The sequence below is a fragment of the Triticum urartu genome, chromosome 3A (genome assembly GCF_056163025.1).
Source record: "Triticum urartu cultivar PI428250 chromosome 3A, HENAU_Tu73, whole genome shotgun sequence".
Classification (NCBI taxonomy): Eukaryota; Viridiplantae; Streptophyta; class Magnoliopsida; order Poales; family Poaceae; genus Triticum; species Triticum urartu.
The window spans coordinates 228,700,376-228,709,188 of record NC_141875.1 but is presented as its reverse complement, the minus strand read 5'-3'; positions in this window follow the sequence as shown (position 1 = coordinate 228,709,188).

Below are 8,813 nucleotides of genomic sequence, written 5' to 3'. Positions count from 1 at the left end.
CTGAAGCCACCAACAGCACAGCTGCAAAGAGACCCAAGAAGCGCGCTCATGCACTCAATGACAAAGAGCTTCTTGTGGCTCTTCACCAAAAGCAAGATAGGCATCATGACTGGCTCAAGAGGCAGATGAGAAGCATCATGCAAGAAGTCAATCGCATCAGAAATCTGGCAACCAAGAATGCATTTGTCACACACGAGACCTGTCGCCGCACTTGGAAGGGCCTCACCATGATGTGCCCTGAAGCTGAACTGCATGAGGATGGCTTCACAGAGCATTTCAAATTTGACTCCACGCCTCCAAGAAGAGCGGTGATGCGCAGCACACCATCACTTGAAGAGTCAGAGTTCTCTTCTTCTGCTGCCACCGTGTCTGCCCGGATTATTGAAGAAGAAGACGACGCGACATCATCTCCACCTGCTTCAACGCGCGTTGAATCTGCACCAAGCTCGTCTGCACCGCCGCCAAACAACTCCACCGACCCTGCTGCGCCTGGGAACGCGTAGAAACCTCTATGTCTTCAAACCTTTTTGGTCATCACTGACAAAAGGGGGAGAAGCATATGATGGTTATAGTCTTCAAGCGGGTCACTATGGGCGGGTGCCTTCATATTTTGCTACATTTTGCTTCGTGCTTACAACTCCCGTTTTTTTTGCTACATTTGCTTCATTGAGTTGTAACACTTAGCCTTGATGGTCGTCTGCTACCTGTTTGACACTCCGTCTTGCGAAGATAAATTCCGCACTCATCTCATTCTACAGACGTCCATTTTCCATTATGCATGTCATTATCTTCATATACTTTCACATGCATAGTGGATTGTCATAAGTTGAAGTGGATCTCCACAAGTACAACCTGCCATGTGCATTTGCATTCAAGAAGCAAATTACTTCTATGCACATCTTCAGGGGGAGCCCTTGCAACTTATGAAGACAATTCTTTTACAATTTCACAAATTATGTTTCCCGTTGAAAACTTCAACTAGTTTGTCATCAATCACCAAAAAGGGGGAGATTGTAAGTGCATCTAGTGCCACCCCTAGTTGGTTTTGGAGTATTGACGACAAACCTAGCTGAGGGACTAATGTGTTTGTGAGAATTGCAGGAAAACACAGGTAGAAGTCCCTCATTGATTCGGTTTTACTATCAGAGATGACCCCTAAAAATGTACGAAGACATTGAAGACAATGGTGGTTTATGAAGATATTCATATTGAAGACAATGACATGAGAAGACTCCCTATGAAGCTTTTGGAACTCGAAGACCTAGATCCTTTGTAGTTTTATTTCATTCATGTTGTGTCATAGGAACCACCGTACTGTTAAGTGGGGTCGAAGAGAACCAGTCAGAATGACTGAAGTGATGCCTAATTCAAATCCTATGTCTTCGAGCGAAGACTTTGAGAGAAAATCTTGTCCAGAGTCAGACAAGTCAGCTTTACTTGTAGCCCAAGTAAAGTTGCCGTGTGAGTTCAAAATTCGACCATTGGTACACGTGTCAGTTCCTTAGTGACCCAGGGTCATTTCGGACAGATCAGGTCGGGTTGCCAAGTGGCTATAAATAGTACACCCCCCACAACCATAAACGGTTGGCTGCTCAGATTTCAGTGCACGGCTTTTGTCGTTTGAGAGCAACCCACCTCGAAGCCTTTGAAAGAAAAATTCCCAGTGAGGAGAAAAGCCCTAACCACCCAGAGCCAGAGTAAATTGGGCATCACTTAAGTCTTCGTGTCTGTGTGATCTGAAGACTTATTACACTTGAGGACTGTGCATCCTCTAGACGGTTAGGCGTCGCGTTCTGAGCATCCAAGAGAAATTGTGGATTGTCAGTGAATGAAGTCTGTGAAGGTTTGGGAGTCTACCTTGAAGACTTACCTGAGTGATTGGGCGAGGTCTGTGTGACCTTAGCTCAAGGAGAAAACGGTGAGGACTGGGTGTCTTGGACTAAGTGTCCTTGACTGGGTGTCCAGGACTGTGTGTCCTTTGGTTTAAATACCTAGCCGCTCCAACCAGACGTGCAGTTGTCACAGCAACTGGAACTGGTCCAACAAATCATTGTCTTCAACGTGTCACTGGTTTCATCTTCACTTCCTTTCACTTACAGTTATTCATTGTGAAGCCATTGCATGCTTGCTTTATCTTTTGTCTTCACAACATGAATGTATGATCTGTTCGGCTTCATAACTTCTTCCTACCTGATCCTTATTACACTGAAGCTGTTTGTCATTGCGCTTTCACTCTATTGAATACATGACCATGGCTGGCCTAGTGTAATTTAACTTCCGCTGCATAGTAATAGGCATGATCTTCACTGTTTGTCTTCACAACTCTCACGTTTTGAAGACTTTCATAAAAATTGCCTATTCACCCCCCCTCTAGTCGATATAACGCACTTTCAGGTGTGCATCCAACTTGCTTGCTCACGAAGACCTAGGGCACTTGAGGAGGCCCATTGTTGGAATATACAAGTCAAGTCCTATAATGAAAAATTCCCACTAGTATATGAAAGTGACGAAAGTGACAAAACAAGAGACTCTCTATCATGAAGATCATGGTGCTACTTTGAAGCACAAGTGTGGCAAAGGATAGTAACATTGTCCCTTCTCTCTTTTTCTCTCATTTTTTTGTTTTTGTTTTTTTCCTTCTCTTTTTTTATGGACTTTCTCCTTTTTGGGGGGGGGCTTCTTTTTTTTATATGGCCTTTATCTTTTTTTTATTCCTCACTTGGGACAATGCTCTAGAAAATGATGATCATCACACATCTACTTATTTACAACTCAATGATTACAACTCGATGCTAGAACAAAAGATGACTCTATACGAATGCCTCTGGCGGTGTACCGGGATATGCAATGAATCAAGAGTGACATGTATGGAAGAATTATGTACGGTGGCTTTGCCACAAATACTATGTCAACTACATGATCATGCTAAGCAATATGACAATGATGAATGTGTCATGATAAACAGAACGGTGGAAAGTTGCACTACAAAAAAAGACACATCCGTGACATTTTGGGTCGAACGAATTTTTTTCTGTCATACATATGACACTTCTATGACGATAATTGTGACAAACCCCGGTATGATCATAGATGTGGTGGGCTCCTACTTCTATGACAAAAAATCATGACAGAAAATGGGCTTTTCATCCTGGGCGGGCCAGAGACGCGGTTGCATGACATTCTTTGGGCCGTCCATGACGGAAAAAAACCATGGTAGAAGCGAGGGGCAGGAAAATTTCGGGGAGTTCCCGGTTATGGTGGGAGGTCGGGGGCCGAGCGATGCGCGTTTCTCTCGTACACATACGCGCGTGTGTGCGAGGCGTTGGCTCTAACTGAACCCGAGCGATTGCAGGCTACGCGTTACTGAACCCGAGCGATTGATCGATGGCTGTTAACTGAACCCGATCGAGCGATTCCTTCGCTACTGCTGCTAACTGAAGCCGATCGATGCTGCCTCTGGATGAACAGTGAGCGTTGCGGGGGGGTTTGGATGAACAGTTCCCGGTGGGGGTGGATGAACAGGACCCCGTGGTGTTGCCTCTGGATGAATAGGACCCCGATCGATCAGCCGATTGGGCTGGATGAACAGGACCCCGTGGAGGGCTGGATGAACAGGACCACCCCGTGGAGGGCAGGATGAACAGTAGACGGTGGAGGGCAGGATGAACAGTAGCCCATGGAGAGGGCTGGTTGAACAGTAGCCGGTGGAGTAGCGCGCGGTGGAGGCTGGATGAACAGGAGCCCGTGGATGAACAGTCGCAGGTGGAGGCTGGAGGAGGTCGACGGTGGATGAACAGTAGCTCGTGGAGGCTGGAGGGGGTCGACGGTGGAGATGAACAGTATCCCGTGGAGTCCCGTTTTGCGGTACGCCACACCCCTCCTGATGAACAGGACCCCCATTTCGACCGTAGCGCTCCAACATAAGTCCGTTTCCTCCGTTTTGCGGTACGCCACACCCCTCCCGATGAACAGGACCCCCGTTTCGACCGTAGGAGGTCCATTTCCTCCGTTTTGCGGTACGCCAGACCCCTCCCGATCAACAGGATCCCGTTTCGAACGTGGCCGGTCGAACACAAGGCCGTTTCCTCTGTTCTGCTGTACGCCAGGCCTCGTTTCCATCGCCTGTTCCATCCAAGCCCTCCCGATGAACACGACGCATTCCGTTGCCTCCCCATGAACACGACGCATTCCGTTGCCTCCCCATGAACCCGACGACGACGCTGTTTCTCCGTTCCGACCCAGCCATGTACATGAGCCCGGGCCGTACGTATGCGCGAGTAGGCGTTCGAGAACCCGCCCATATGTACACATACGTGGTCGTATTTTCTTTCTTGCACCCTGGCCGTTGTACGTACGTGTAAATGCTATGTGCGCGCCTCTACTACGACACGTGCGCGCCTCTACTATGACACGTGCGCGCCTCTACATCGACCAGTATGTATGTACACGTTCGCGACCAGAATGACAACGCTACGTACGCTTCGACCAGGTGGGTCCCGATTGTCAGGCACTTCCTTGCCTGCGAAGATGTAGCTGGTGGGTCCCAGCAGTTAGGGGGCGAATCATTTTTTTGCCCGGACGCACTTCCTTGCGTGCGAAGATGTAGCTGGTGGGTCCCAGCAGTCAGGGGGAAACGTTTTTTTTGCGAAATACGATGGCCCATCCGGTGGGTCCCGCTGTCAGGTGGAGGAATAATTATTTTGCATGTAATAAGGAGGCACTTCCTTGCTGCGGCCGTGGACCCAGCTGTCAGCCTCTCCACGTACAGTCCACGTCCGATGGAAGCCGTTCCTTGACCACGTTGACCACTCCACGCCGAGTGCACCAGGGCGGTGTACGACGGCGAGGCCTAGCAAGGGGATGACGCGGAGCCGGGGAAGACGCGGAAGTGGATGCCCACGCATAGAGGAGTACGAGGGTTCACTGGTTCGCTGCGGTGTGAGGTTGCCGTCGCTGCAGAATAACAGGGGGTGTGGGTGAGTAGAGGGATGGCCTGGCCAGCGGTGGGAGTAGTAGGGGGAGGTGAGGCCTCCGCCGCATCGCAGCCGGCCACGGGAGGCAGGAGCACGAGGCACGACCGGTGCTGGTTTGGGCGGCTGGAGCAAGAAGACCAGAGGTTGAAGAAGCACTATGGCCGTTGGATGGACATCGTACGGTCACTGGAGCTAGAATCGTGCATATTGACTAAGTTGACAAAGCCCTCCGTCCCCGTCAACTTAGTAGGCCCACAAGTCAGCCTGCCACTATACTGGGTCCCAGCTTACAGGGGGAGTATTCATTTTTTGTGCGTAATAAGGAGGCACTTCCTTACGTGCGAAGATATAGCTAGTGGGTCCGAGCTGTCAGCGGTGGTAACATTTTTTCGCGAAATACAGAGGCCCTTTCGGTGGGTCCCTGATGTCAGGTGGAGGAATCATTATTTTGCGCGTAATAAGGAGGCATTTCCTTGCGTGCGGCCATGGACCCAGCTGTCGGCCTCTCCACGTAAAGTCCACTTCAGATGCATGTCGGTCGTTGACCACGTTGACCAGGCCGCGCCGAGAGCACCAGGGCGGTGACGACGGCGAGGCCTAGGAAGGGAACGACACGGAGGCAGGGAAGACTCGGCAGTTGTTTCCCACATCGAGGGGAGTACGACTGTAGGAGGGTTTACTGGTTCGTCTGCCGTCGCCGGGAAGTTACATCCACGCGCCGGCATGGCGTGCGAACAGACAGAAGCTATACCGTCAGGCCTACGATATGGGTCTAGTAGACATGACATCTAGTTGGTCCCGCATAGTTCTTGAGAACTCTTTGGGGGCTTGCAGCAGTTTATCCACCGGGCAAGCCAGCAACCCCACGCCGTTTGCACGCCCTACTCGTCCTCGTCTTCTACCTTACAACAGTTCGCTCCCAGTCATCCCTTCCTTTCACATTAGTTCGCTCCCAGTTTTTTTTGCGGGGTACAACAGTTCAACTTCTCCTAACCCTCCTCCAAAATCCATGGCCTCCAAAATCTCCATGGTCGCCGCTGAGTACCAGGTTAGGGCCATCACCGGCGATCAGTTCATCGTCATCTACACACGTGGATCCGAGACGATGAAAGCATGGCTTGCTCGCTTCCTATGCATGTTCAACAGTTCAATGGATGAGTGGGTCGCTGGGCTAGATGTTGAGTACACCACAGTCCTGGGACGAGAGAAGGATCTAAAGGACGAAGAGAGGAAGAAGCCCGCCGTGATCCAGGTTTGCATACATAACGTTTGCTTGGTCTACCACATATGCCATGCCGACGTTGAGTGCTAGGATTTTAAGAACTTCCTCAAGGACAAAAGAGTGAAATTCGTTACTGTAGGCTTTAAGAACGACGGTGACGTCCTGCGTCGGATAGGTCTCGTTGTAGGCCAGCCCTTCGATCTCTAGAAGGCAGCGATTGAAGAAGCAGCAGGACCGTTCGATTCAAATCTAACGGTTACTGCAGCTAGAATCGTTTGTTGACTAAGTTGACAAGCCCTGCGTACGCGTCAACTTAGTAGGCCCACAGGTCAGCCTCCCAACCGGTGCACCCCAGATGTCAGTGGGAGGAATCATTTTTTCGCGTAATAAGGAGGCAGTTGATTGCGTGCGGCCAGGCCAGCGGAGGGAGTAGGGTGGGCCGGGGAAGCCTGCGCGGCATCACAGCGGGCCACAAGAGGAGGGAGCATGCAGTCCCGTCGGCGCTAGTTTAGGCGGCTGGAGCAGGAAGATCAGAGATTGAAGAAGCACGTCGGTCGTTGGATGGACATCCAACACTAACTGATGCTAGAATCGTGTGTTCACTGACGAAGCCTTGCGTAAACAAGTCAGCCTCGAAATCTGTGGCGTGTACAGCCCATTTTATATTATTTTTATAATTTTTACTCATTTTCTAATTCATACGGAATTTATTGCAGCCCGTTTTCCATTTTTAGAATTGCTGGCCATTTTCTGGTCAGTACTAGGGTCAAAAAATTAACTTAATATGTGGGAAATTTTGAAAATTCGCAAATTTTTGCTGGGGAACGAAATATTCTTAATCCAAAAATTAATAGCCATACTAAAAAAATTTAAAAATAAATTAATACTATCTCATGTTAAATCCAATGAAATGCGTATAAGATATCAGTGAAGAACAAAAACAAAAAAAGAAACTTATATCCCATTTGCTATAAATTTTTTGGAATTTTCAACCCCTTTTGATATTACTTTTAATAGACATTGACCATACTCTTAAGCCAGGCCGGAATGCATCCTTCCTCGTCTTGAAAGATTTGCAGCCCAGTAATTCGGAGAAAACAAATAGGCCTAGCTTGGGTATTCTTCAAAAAGAAATACTGAGCTACCTATTTTCCCAAAGAACTGGTGCATGAGCATTTAGCTTTATTTATTTATTTATTTACTTATTTATGTTTAGGGGACCATGAGCATGTACCTGGGCCGGATTCATGTGAGAGCCTCCCTTCTAGTTAATTATGGGCTTCTCTATTGGGCCTTCATCAGTGGGCTGCATGTTATCAACAAGTGGAAAATGTGTTCCGAGTTTCAAAAAAAATGTGTTCCGTACGATAAATAGTATGCGCTACGTACGGTACGGGCACTAAAGGATCAAACCGTGCAATGACTTCCGAAACATTGTGTTTGTCTTCTAACAACACATTTATTCAACCAACAGACGAAATATACTACTGATTGTACATTGAAAATGGCAGCAGCAGCAACCAGGGCTGGGGGTGCAACAGAAGTAGTAAGCAGGCCAGAAGAGTGAAGACGCAACTCTCTCTTCCAAACCAAACATCAGCCATCGTTACAAAAGGGCTACCAAAAAAGAACAAGTGTATGCATCAAACTAAATAAAGATCCTACTACACCAAGTGTACGCATCTAACTAACTGGCTCAGTTAGACGTTACTATTTATTAAGCTGTGGAGATTTGCTGACGGCTTGAACCAGATGGGTGCCTGACGGGGGAAACTCCAGCCAGCAGGTCGAAGTCTGATACTTGCGACCCTCTCTCCTACTTTGGGCTGCAGAGCGTGGCGGCACATATCAGGGTATGGTGCATGCAGAGACGCATGGTACGCTGTGTACACACAGTTTTGCCTGATGAATGAAACAGCGCTGCCATCATGATCCTTGCCGTCGGTTATCTCCTGGTTAATCGGATAATTCAGTCTGACAAACAGAGAGCGTGTACCAAGGCTACTTACCAGCCTCCAGTCAAAAATTCCTGAAGGCCCAGAGAAGCTGGGATCCTGCTCAAAGACCTTGCAGTGACTGTGATTGTATTCCGCGAAACAACACGTCCGGTACGTACGAACGATCATCAATCTTTCATCATCGTCTGATCGAGCCAGGAACCACCTGCAACTGCCATGCCGCTTTTCTTTGAAAGGTTATGGGATTAGGAAGGGTAGGGACACCAGGCGGCCTACAACATCATGTCAAGTTGGAGTCAAATAAAAAAGGGCTCTTGGTTTAGCAATCTTAAGAACAGCATGTTATGAGCATGAATATTTTTTAGCAAATGTTGACAGTAATATAAGCAAGCCATCATGATATCATAGGAAAGTAACATACTGCTGTAACAGCCGTTTGTAGCGATGACTGGAGTAGGCCAGCAATACGTCCAGCCATAGAAGGAGTCGACAGCGTAAATGAAGCCCTTGTGTTCAATGGCATCAGAGAACCATGGAGGATGTATGATCCTGCGATGGACGTGCAGATTTATCCACTTACCGCAGTGACCTGTCAGAGAGGCAAGACCGCGGTTGAAGAACGCAATTAGCCTAAAGTCTTTATAATTCGCATATCTTGTG